The sequence below is a fragment of the Lepus europaeus genome, chromosome 2, assembly GCF_033115175.1.
Source record: "Lepus europaeus isolate LE1 chromosome 2, mLepTim1.pri, whole genome shotgun sequence".
In the NCBI taxonomy this organism is placed as follows: domain Eukaryota; kingdom Metazoa; phylum Chordata; class Mammalia; order Lagomorpha; family Leporidae; genus Lepus; species Lepus europaeus.
This window is the reverse complement of record NC_084828.1, coordinates 156,761,636-156,773,585: the sequence shown is the minus strand read 5'-3', so window position 1 is coordinate 156,773,585 and position 11,950 is coordinate 156,761,636. Positions and strand designations below refer to the sequence as shown.

The window sequence follows — 11,950 nt, the reverse complement described above, 5'->3', positions numbered from 1 at the left end:
TAACCAACTTTCTTGAGTTCAGTTCTTGGAATTCTTAAGCAAGCATTATTTGTCAAGTTAAACCTAATTCTAATTAATCACACATCACTAGGTAGCTTTTGTTAAGCAAAATGTAGAAAAAATAGATTCACTTTAGTTACAGCACAGTATGCACATATTTTTTCAATGTATAACAAGATTATATAGTTGATAATTATCTAAGACAAAAATAACAGATAAACTCATTTAATTCACAAATCAGGAAATTTATCTTCAATTACACAGTGGTGACTGGTAGACCTATTGCTAAATTCCACTTTTGCTAAACAATCAGTACTATTTTCCTTTAATTTGTAATTTTAATAAAACTTTGAAATGAAATAGGTGTCTGGACAATGTTTTGTTGTAAAGAGAAAAAGTAAAACAGGTGCTTAATTGCACTGTTTCTTCTGAGAGAATCACAGGGAATTCATGCAGTGTAATGTCTTATATAAAGTTACCTAATTTTTTTTATAATGAAAGGGATATACTGATTATCAGGATTCATTGATTTACAAACACATGATGTTTTAGGACTTAGGGTCTTCTTTTTTAAAATAAAGGGATTACAGTAAAAGCATTTCACAAAGTTAAATACCATGTATAAATCAAGAAACTCAGAATACAAGAATGGAAAATTTCTTTGCATACAAAGACCTTAGTACTAAGATTACTTAGGGGGTAGGTGCTACTTGATCTAAAAGAGGTCAATATTGTATTTTATGAATTTTTAGAAATTAAGAGAATATGAAAAGCTGGAAATACTGATGAATGACTATTGAAACAAATTAGAAAGCTCAGAAACAGACCCAAGTATACATGAAAACAAAGAATTATTGAGATATAAATGCAGAAGAGTAGGTGATTGATAATCAGTAATCAATAAATATGAGAATTGTATCACCAAAGATAATAAATAAAATTTGAGTCTTGCACTGTATCATTAAAGAGCAAATATCAGGTGTATTCAAGACTTGCATGTGTAAAAAGGTTTAATAAATTTTAGAAACAATTATAATATTCTAAAAGATGACACAAACACAAAAATATAAAAGAGTAATACCTTGGTTGTATCAAACATCTTTTGCATATCAAAGCAAGGATAGACAGGGCACAGACTGGGATAGGTTTATACATCATTTAAAAGTGGTAAAGGCCCCAGAAGCAGTAAAAGCAACAACGGACAATTGGGATTACATCAAGCTAATAAACATCTGACTTAAAAGGAAACACTCAACAAAGTGAAGGGGCAATCAACAGAATGGGGGAAAATATTTGAAAACTACACAATTGATAAAAGAATAATATCCAGGATCTATAAAGAACTCAAATAACTCAACAACAACAAAACAACCCGGATAGGAGATGGGCAAAGGATATGAACAGGTATTTTTCAAAGGATGAAATTCCAATGGACAACAGACACATAAGGGAATACTCAGGATCACTAGCCATCAGGCAAATGTGAATAAAAAGCATGATGAGGTCTTTACCTCACCCCAGATAGAATGGCTGGCTTCAAAAAATCAAAAAAGAGTAAATGCTGGCAAGGATGTGGGAGAAAAGGGACCCTAATACACTGTTGGTGGAAATGTAAACTAGTACAATGATTAGGAAAGACAGTAGTAGTATGTCCATTCCTCAGAAATCTGAAAATAGATTACAATATGACACAGTGATTCCATTCCTGGGAACTTGCCCAAATGAAATGGAAATCTGTCTATGAAAAAGTTATCCGTATCCTCATGTTTATTGCAGCTCAATTAGCAATAGCTCACATATGGAATCTACCCAGAATTCTATCACCTGACTGGATGAAGAAAATGCAGTATATGTGGTACACACACTATGGAATACTACTCAGTCATGAAAAGAATGAAAACCTATCTTTTGCAACAAAATGGATGCAATCATTATACCTAGTGAAATATGCCAGTCCCCCCTCCAAAACACACACACACACACACACAACACAAAAAAATTTAGGGATGAAACAGACATCTTTGTGATTTGACTGTGCTTTTTAGTCCTAGTTTACAATCCTGTTGAACCATTGTCTTTCTACTTTTTATTTGTTGAATATATTGGTTAGTGTTACATTAATCCTGTGTTTAGAGAGTGGATTAAAATTATGCTTTTAGCAAAAATTAAAGAGAAAAAAGGAAGGAAGGAAGGAGGGGGATTGAGGGATGGAGGGGGGGAAGTATTGTGATCATCTTAGAATTGTACTATGAAATACATGAAATCTTTTTATATTAATATTTTAAAAAGACAAAAACTGGTAAAGGTTTATTATTTAGAATATGAAAAGAGCTATTTTGTATCAATACACAACCAAAAAAGTCTACAAACCAGAGCCTCTTCTTTTTAAATATGCTGTTCCAGTGGTGGGCATTCAGTGTAGTGGTTAAGTCACCAATTGAGATGTGCATCCCATATTGGAATGCCTGGTTAAGTCTACAATACTCTGCTTCTGAACCAGCTTCCTGCTAATGCACACTCAGAGAGGCAGCAGATAGATGATCATTTAAATTCTAGATCTCTATCACCTTAATTGGGAGTCCCAGATTGAGTTCTGGTCTCCTAGCATTGGCCCAGCTCTGCCTTCAGTGTTGCAAATATTTAGGGAATTTATCAGTGGATGGATGATGGAAGATCTCTGTCTCTTCTTCAAATACAAGTTAAAAATTGAGTGTTCTTACAGAATATCCTCATTGTGACTCACAATAATACTTCCTGGAATGTATCTTGTTTCCATCTCCTGGAAGGAGAAATTCAGAGTGCACAACTTGTTACAACCATGTCTGGTATTGCAGAATTATCAAAGCATGAAAGCATAACATTAATGTGGCCATTACCTTTTTTTGTTCTCATAGTCTTTAATTTCTTTATTAACTAATTGAAAAGCTAACTACAAGAGTACTTCAAAATGTTTTTTGAAAACATTTTGGAAATGAAATTAAGGGCTTTTGAAAACATTTTGGAAAATGAAATTAAGGGTTAAGTTTACTTTGGTGCAAAATAACTTTGAAATTCATGGCTAGTTTTTTTCTTCCCAGTATGCATTTTCTAACAAACATTTTGAAGACTCCTTCATATATATGAGAAGAATATAAGTAACACTATAACAATATAACTAACAGTATAAGATATGAAGAATATAATTAACAATATAACAATATATGATAACTGTTTTTAAGGAATTCGCAATCACTAGGTGGTAAAAGAAAGACATACGAGTATTAAGTGCAGTCAGAAATATGGTTAGGAAGGTGCAAAATGTCCAGGTGGTAGGTAGTTGGGACGACTCTGCAGGAGATACCATTATAATAAATGTAGAGCAGGGCTATACAAATGATTGCCAATCATGATGGTGGTACTCTGATGCCCAGAGACACAGAAGAACAGAGGCTTCTGAGAAAAATTTCTGCTAATTAGTTTTATACCTATAAATGAAACACATTATAATTTATGTTCCTCTAAAGATGTTCTCATACTGCTCAAAATTTTATTTTTACAGGGATTCTGCTAGAAAAGGTAGCAGATTTCCTTATTTTATATACGAAAAAACAAGCTCAGAGAGACTGCCTTGCCCATGGTAAAGTCACCTAGTGGTACTTTTAATTTCCAGTTGTAAAAGAGCAAAGAGAATGTGTGAGGATAAAAAAAAAGATGCAACAATGCTTTCATGGTAAAAATGCCCATGAAATAGATTGATAAAGTACTACTTAGACTTGTTGGTGATAAGTATCAAAGACAAGCCTGGACCAACTTAAGCTAAGGAACAATTTACTGAAAGGCTATTGTGAAGCTCACAAAGGCCAAGGAAGTGTTTATGAGACATGGTCAGTAACAGGAAGCTAAGTAGCCACAAAGATCTAGTTAGCAGGAAATAATAAGAAGCCCTGTCAAGGTGAAGCAAGGACTGGGTAGCAACTCTTTGGAACTTTATAGCAGACTTCTCAAAGTCACATTTTCAGGTACCCTTGTTCTGCATGGTTGTCCTCCCTTGATGCATGTGCCAGAAGACTGCAAGTCAGGCATGAACCAAAACAATGGTAGTGAGTCTCCAAAGAAATATAGCCATCCCTCTTCTGGGAATATACCCGAGGGAAATGTAATCAGCATATGAAGAAGTTATCTGTTCCTCCATGTTTATAGCATCTCAATTCTAAATAGCTAAAATAAGGAATCAATCAGATGTCCAACAACTGATGACTGGATTTAAAAACCTGATATAAATAAATACTATGGAATACTGCTCAGCCATAAAAAGAATAAAATCCTATCTATTGCAACAAAATGGATGCACCAAGAAACCATTATGCTTAAGGAAATAAGCATATGCAAATGTGCTTAGGGAATTAAGGCTTTCCTGGGCCATCTCACCATTCCACGGACATTTGTGAAAAATGGCAGATATGATATAAGCACTGAAACTCACTATTTATTTATTTTATTTGACAGGTAGAGTTACAGACAATGAGAGACAGAGATAGAGAGAAAGGTCTTCCTTCCACTGGTTCACCCCCAAATTGTTGCCACGGCCGGCGCTGCGCCGATCTGAAGCCAGGAGCCAGGTGCCTCTTCCTGGTCTCCCATGCGGGTGCAGGGCCCAAGCACTTGGGCCATCCTCCCCTGCCCTCTGGGGCCACAGCAGAGAGCTGGACTGGAAGAGGAGCAACCGGGACTAGAACCTGGCGCCCATATGGGATGCCGGCGCTGCAGGCAAAGGATTAACCAAGTGAGCCATGGCACCGGCTGACAGTTTCTCTTTGCCTTGCATTCTCTTCTTTGATGAGAGTTTTCTGCAAGATATATTGAATGGGGTATCATTATGATGTACTAAGTTCAGAAAAAAAATAAGAGAAAATAAAAATGAGTTCTAAACAGAAAAACTGCTTTTCCAACAAGGAAAGATCTGATTACATTCTTTACTGTATGAAAAAAGTCTTTGAGGATCAAGTTTCCACCAAGAGTTGGGCTCATTCCTTTCAATTATTTGTAGTATTTGTAGTATTCAATAAGTTTGATCACCACTGCTGACTATTTGGAACCATTATATTTCATTTATTAATATGGTAAACAACTATTTGAATGGGGGAAATAACTGGTTTTCCTTGTAAGTCAGACTTGGTGAGGGTTTGAGGAAATGGTAGCTGTTCTTCCTGTTTTATTGTGAAGGAAATTAAGTGCATGAAAGATTTTCCTTCAAGATAAAAGGGAATAAACTTCAATAATGATTTGATACAAGAAGAAGTCAATGACAATGGATATTTCATTTATAATTAGTACTATGTGTTCTGAGAAATAAAAGAAAAAAAGAACACAAACAGTATAAAAATAATTCATTAAAAATTATCTGGGGTGCTGTGCTGTCAGCATTTGAGCTCCCTGTTTGGTCTCTGGCATCCGCCTCTCCATTGTGGCTCCCCTTTGCTCACTTCTCCCAGACCCAACCCCCAACTCAACCCTGTCCTTGCTCCCCTGGCCCCCTCTCACTCTGTTTCCTTCCTCACTTCCCTCTCCTTCCTGCCCTTCCACCCCTGCCCTTCAGGTTCCTCTTCCCCAGCCCCTACCCTGGCCCCTCATGGTCTCACCACACGCAGCTCCCCAGCCAACCTCCCCAGCCTAACGTGAAAAATTAATAGTGGCTTAACTCCAGTAAGTGAAAGAGTTTGTGTTTTAGAATCCTCATGCTGCTTTTAATTGTTTCCTCTCTGGATAAAGTGTTTATGAGAGCATTGAGCAAATACTGGGAAGACTGCAGAGGTTAACTCTATTACTGTATGGCCCTTTTTATCTGCTCAATTATTGTTAGGTTCCACTGTAGTGGAGACATTTGGTTGAATGTTCACTTATGGCATGGATACTTTTTAGGCTTTTGTTTCATTTTGAAATGCCCAGTGGCATATTTTTCCCCCATAGCTTTTTTATTATTATACCAATATTCCTCTGTGTAGATTCCTGATTTTTTTCTTTAAGAATTATTTATTTATTTAAAAGTCAGAGTTACATAGAGAGAAGGAGAGGCAGAGAGGGAGAGGTCTTGTACCCACTGGTTCACTCCCCAGTTGGCCGCAATCTGGAGCTGTGCAGATCTGTAGCCAGGAGCCCAAGGACTTGGGCCATCTTCTACTGCTTTCCCAGGCCATAGCAGAGAGCTGGATCGGAAGTGGAGCAGTCAGGACTTGAACCGGCACCCATATGGGATGCCAGAACTACAGGTGGCACTTTACCCTCTACACCACAGCACCGGCCCCAGATTCCTTACAAGCCAATTTAATAATAAATTTTACAGATTCTGATCTCTGTCATCTCATTCTATATACCAAATGGTCAGAATCTGGTCATCTAGAGAAGAGTCTTCAGTTGATTTTAGAAATTCCTGGAACAGTGTTAACGGCATTAAGGAAGGTGGGCTCTGAAATCTATCTTGAGCCAGGGTCAGGTCCCAATTGTGCCAGCCAATAGCCAGATGAAAATGGACAAATCACTGTTCCTAAGTGCCTGGCAGTGGGAAGCACTCTAATATCCTTCCCATCAGAACTGAAAACATTTAAAAAATGAGCCCCAAAGCATTATGAAAATATTCTAGACCTTTTTTCACTGCCAGAAATCAATTCTTCAGTCACAGCTCTAGGTAAGGTTTTCTCTGCTCAGTTGCATTTCAAATACAGAGACAAAGATCAAACAAGCATTTATTTTTGTGGAATGAGAAAGCAATGCTTTATGTCAATAGCAACTCTGGCTCTCAAATGTCACTTAAGATTATGTTGTATCCAGGTTGGCATGATCCAACTCAGCAAACAATCTGACTAGTGTGTAGCTCCTGTTGTATACCTGAATGCACACTTTTTATCATTTTGCCCATATCAATAAATCTACCCATGGGCAATTTATTTAATTCGTGGAATAACCTCAATATTTAATCCCATAAGACATATTTAGTTCTCTTAACTTTTCCTTTTGAAATAGCTTTAGATACTGTTATGGGTTGAATTTGTCTCTTCCCACTCCATTTATATGTTGAAGTCTTATACTCCAGCATCTCAAAATGTGACTATATTTGGAGAAAGGATGTTTAATGAAATAATGAAGTTAGAATGTGCCCACTGGGGTAGTCCTTAATCCAATCTGACTTGTGTCCTTATAAGAAAAGGAAATTTGGACACACAGACACCAGGGATACAGAGAGAGGCTGTGAAAGGCAAAGAGATAAGGGAGACAACTTCATGCCAAGAAAAAAGGCCTCGAAAGAAACCAAACATGCCATCTTGACTTTGGACATCCACCTGCCAGAACTGTGAAAAATAAATTTCTGCTACACAGGACACTCAGTTTGTTGTATTTTCTTATGGAAGTTATGCAAACTGGTACGGGTCTATAGACAGAGATTTCTTGAACACCTCCATTTACCTTCAGCTAATGGTGATATATAACCATTCATAGTACATTCATAGTACAAAGATCAAAACTAAAGCACCTAGGTTTTTGATGATGTAAATAATAAGTTCCAGCGTTTTATTCTTCCCTGTATCTAATCTTTTTGCTTCCCTTCCCTTTCCTTTCTTCCTCTCTCCTCCCCTTTTGCTCCTCCCTCCCTTCTCCTTCCCCCAACTCCGATTTCAAATATGTTCCAAGAGAATTATGAATTAAAGTTAAGGTTATGAGGTTAATAATAATGGGGGCGGTATACTATATGAGATTAACTTTCTCTTACAAGGCAATGTTATATCCTCAGACTTGGAAAACTCATTTGAGCTTTTTCAGGGTATTGCAATGACTCAGTGGAGTACTCACAACTATTTTCCTTACAACTGGTAAAGTTCAATATGTTCCTCACCAAAGTTGTATCTTTCATAGCAGAAGCTTATGAGGCTATGGATTACATTATTATAACTCAGCAACTCTTGGTTGATCACTGAGTGTGATTTCAGCAACTGCCAACCCACAGATCTGAATGTATGAGTATATGAAATTTTGACATCTGAATGTCATCCCTTGCATCGAGGAAAGAATTTTTCCATTGTTTCTTGCTGCTGCATTGTTTTAAATTACCCAATTCTATTAGAAACAAGTTCCTTACACTGAAATTTTTTATCCTTAATTGTCCCATTAAATTGTTTCCGGTGGTGGGTGTTGTAGCGGCTGGGATGCTCACATCTCATGTCACTGTGCCTGGGTTCAAGTCCTGGCTCTGCTCCCAATTCTGCCTCTCTGCAAGTGTGCACCCTGGGGGCAATGTGTGGTGTCTTGAGAGCTGGGTCCCTCCAGTGAGACTTCGATTGGGTTCAGGCTCCTATTTTGTCCTGGCCTTGCAGGTAGTTAGAGGTTGGACTGACAGATGGGAATTCTCTGTGCATGTGTGTGTCTCTCTGCCTTTCAAAATAAATACATTTTAAAAATTGTGTTATGTATCATCCACATAGTAGAGCTACATAGATAACTTCAAATGATAGCTTTTCTTCTTGAGAATTGCATAATTCACCTTAAAAAATGAAAAAAAAAACTTTTAATGTCTTTTATTTCCTCTCTATCCAAAAACCAGTACCAAAAATTGCCATGACTTGGAAAACATGATTCCAACCAATTCTTTGGTATAAATTTTGTTATCAGTTATGTCTTCCTTTTCAAGAAACAATAATAAATTTTGGCTTTCATAAGAAAAAATGGAATTTATAGAAAGGACATTGGACACCCCAAAAAGACATTTTGCAAACAGAGCTTGAAAAAGACATAAATAAAGACACCCCCAAAGTTTATCTACTTTTTCCATTACTTCATCACTTTGTCCAAGATTCAGATTTCTAGGACAGAATCTCCTTGTCTGATTTGTCAGAGACAATGCTGAACCTCCAGATGTGGTATGGTGAACTGGAGACTTGGGAAACCACAGTATCTCAGGGAATCAACAAAAGCAGTCCCCAGAAACAGGGGTGGAAGAAAGCAGGAAAAGTAAGAAGCAACTCCTGGCCAATGCACGGCTCAAAAGAGAATGCAGACAGGAATGAATCATTAAGTATGAGGTAAAAATACTTTATGGGGTCCAAGCTTTTATGGTAAAGAACTAGCAGTGCCTGATTTCCCTTTCCCTATACTCCTATCAAATTCCTCATTAAAAATATCCCAAAGGAAAGGTTAAAACAGGAATAAGCATTAGAAATTCTAGTCAATAACTTCACAGATCACAGATAGAATTTCTTTCCATTAAGGAAAGTTATAATAAAGCCTTTAGACAAAACTGTAGAACCGTACATAGCAAAACATGATACAGATTTCCACTGACCAATATCAACAGCATGAACCTAATAAATTTTACACTCAGGACTGGCTTTTAATGAGACCGAGGCTGTGTCATTTTTCACTCACCTTCTTTAACCCACTATGTGAGCTATCATTTTCTCCTCAATACCTCATAACATATCCTCAGCTCAGTATTTCCACTTTTAAAAATAAGGTCAGCTCTCTGTGTCCTCAGGTTCTGAATCCACAGATTCAGCCAATCTTGGATCAAAAATATTTTGAAAATAAACGTGTTTATATTGAACATGGAAGGACTTTTTTCCTTGTCACTATTCTATAACAGCATTAACAACTATTTACTAAGCCATTTCACTGTCTTAGGTATGATAAACAATGCAGAGAGGATAGAGAGTACACAGAGCATGTATGTAGGTTACATGCAAATAATTTGTACTACATGAAAGGCCCTGAGCTTCTGCATATTTTGTTACTGGCAGGGATGCTAGAACGAATCTCCTGCAGATAGGAGATGATTGAATATTCAAAAAAGTCATGATTGTTGTAAATAACATCTTTATATGAAGATGTTAAAGACCCACCCTAAACAGATGTATTCTGGGAATACTCTAAAAAAAATCTAAATGTCAAAATCAAAAAGAAACTTCCACACGTTTCAGTAAGGTAACGGTACAACAGTGACCACAGGAAAAGAAACCAACTGGGAACAATGCTAGATAAAGATGACTACAGAGTAATAGCTTCAAGGTGATGAGATAAGAGAAATTTAAATATAAATTTAGATCCAGAAAAGCAATTATTTAATAAAAAGAGAAATAATGTGTTCAGTCACATAAGACTTCATTTAAGAAACTCCATCACACAATGATCCTCTTTGAAAGTATATTTGTAGCAAAGAGAGAAATAAATACAGAAAGATTTTACAGATGTAGGGAGTAAAGACAAGGAAATATCTTAATGATTTTAACTATTCCCTAAATAAATCAGACCAAAATTTATACCAATAACAATTCAGATCTGAAATTATTAAACAAATGTATAATATTAGGTGACTAGGGATAATTGAGTGGAAAGACCAGAACAAAGAGTTAAGTTGCTAGGGTAATTACATGAAGTGAAGACAGTAATACTAAAAAATTAAAAAAAAAAACACTGACAGATAAAAAGAAACCAAAATCATAGCTTCTTATGAATACCTACCAAAAGAGAAAAAAAAATGTAGATTAAACAACAGACTTTGAATTTTTGAAAGAAATCAACAACATTGAGCAATAATGAGAGAAAAGAAAGGGAAATGGAACATCTTTTTATATAAAAAAACACATCAATGAAAATTACAAAATATGATGGAAGAAATGAGTTCTGATAAAGCAGTAGAGACTTTTGACTCTGAGCAACATGAAATAACTGAAACTAGTTTTATACTCTGACTTAAATGCCTACAAAACTAGACAAAATAGGGAAAATTGCTTTCAAATCTCAGATTTCAGAGAATGCAAGACTGTGAGCCCTGAAAGATGGCACACCAATAATGTGAACCTGTACAGTACCAGGCACTTTCCAGAGTACAATAGTGTGAGAGGTGCCCAACCAAAGTATGGCACCCTCTCTAGACTATGGAGATGGGTTGTAGAGTTGGCGAGGTCAAGTTAGTTGGAATTTGTTTGTAGGGCAGAGTACCAGAAAGGAGGAGCTCCAGAGATAGAGATAGAGATAGAGAGAGAGAGAGAGAGAGAGAGAGAGAGAGAGAGAGAGAGAGAGAAAGGTTTTGGCTTCCTCTTCCTGGCCCAGTCCTGGCCATTATCATTATGGCCATCTGGGGAGTGAACCAGCAGATGGAAGATATCTTTCTCTCAGTCTCTATCTCTCCCTCTCTTTCTCTCTCACTGCTTTTCAAATAAATATATCTTTTTAAAAAGAGTATCATTAAATAATTGTATTAGAAAAGGAGAGTGCTATCAAATCAATCATGAGTTTCTAACAATAATGTAGAAGAATGATAGGGGTAAAAATTTTTTAAATGAGAGATTATTATTTCAGATGCTATGGATATTAAATGGTTTATAAAATGCACAAAGAAAGTTCTATGCCTAAATGGCTTAAGTAGTGACTTTTAACACACATTTAAAAAAGAAAATCACTTCTACACAAACTCTTTTATTTTTTTTCCTCTTCCAAACTCAAGTATAAAAATATGGAACACTTCACGAATTTGTGTGTCATCCTTGTGCAGGGGCCATGCTAATCTTCTCTGTATCATTCCAATTTTAGCATATGTGCTGCCGAAATGATCACATACAAACTCTTTAAAAAATAAGATGTGAAAGTCTATTTAAGTCTATCTTATTATTTCAGACATATTCTGAAATCTGATAAAGACATCAAAAGAGAATCTCAGTACAATCATCCTTCTGGATCACACGCAATAAATCCTCTGACAAAATAATAGTAATTGGTGAAATATCCATCAATCCATAAAAAGGTAACTAAATCATGTCCACATATGGCTTATCCCATGAAAGGAAGAAAGATAAAATATGAAAATTAATGTGGAATTCTTTTTAAAAATGTTTTTGAAGATTATCTATTTGAAATTCAGAGTTACAGAGAGAGGGAGACACACACACACACACACACAGAGAGAGAGAGAGAGAGAGAGAGAGAGAGA

The 11,950-nt window shown here is 36.3% G+C and overlaps 1 non-coding gene across 1 annotated transcript; it reads right to left on the bottom strand.

Moving 5' to 3' along the window:
- Window positions 1-11,470: 11,470 nt before the first annotated feature.
- Window positions 11,471-11,577, bottom strand: LOC133752610 (U6 spliceosomal RNA). The gene has a single exon (XR_009864955.1). It is a non-coding gene; the product is annotated as a U6 spliceosomal RNA (small nuclear RNA).
- Window positions 11,578-11,950: the final 373 nt, after the last annotated feature.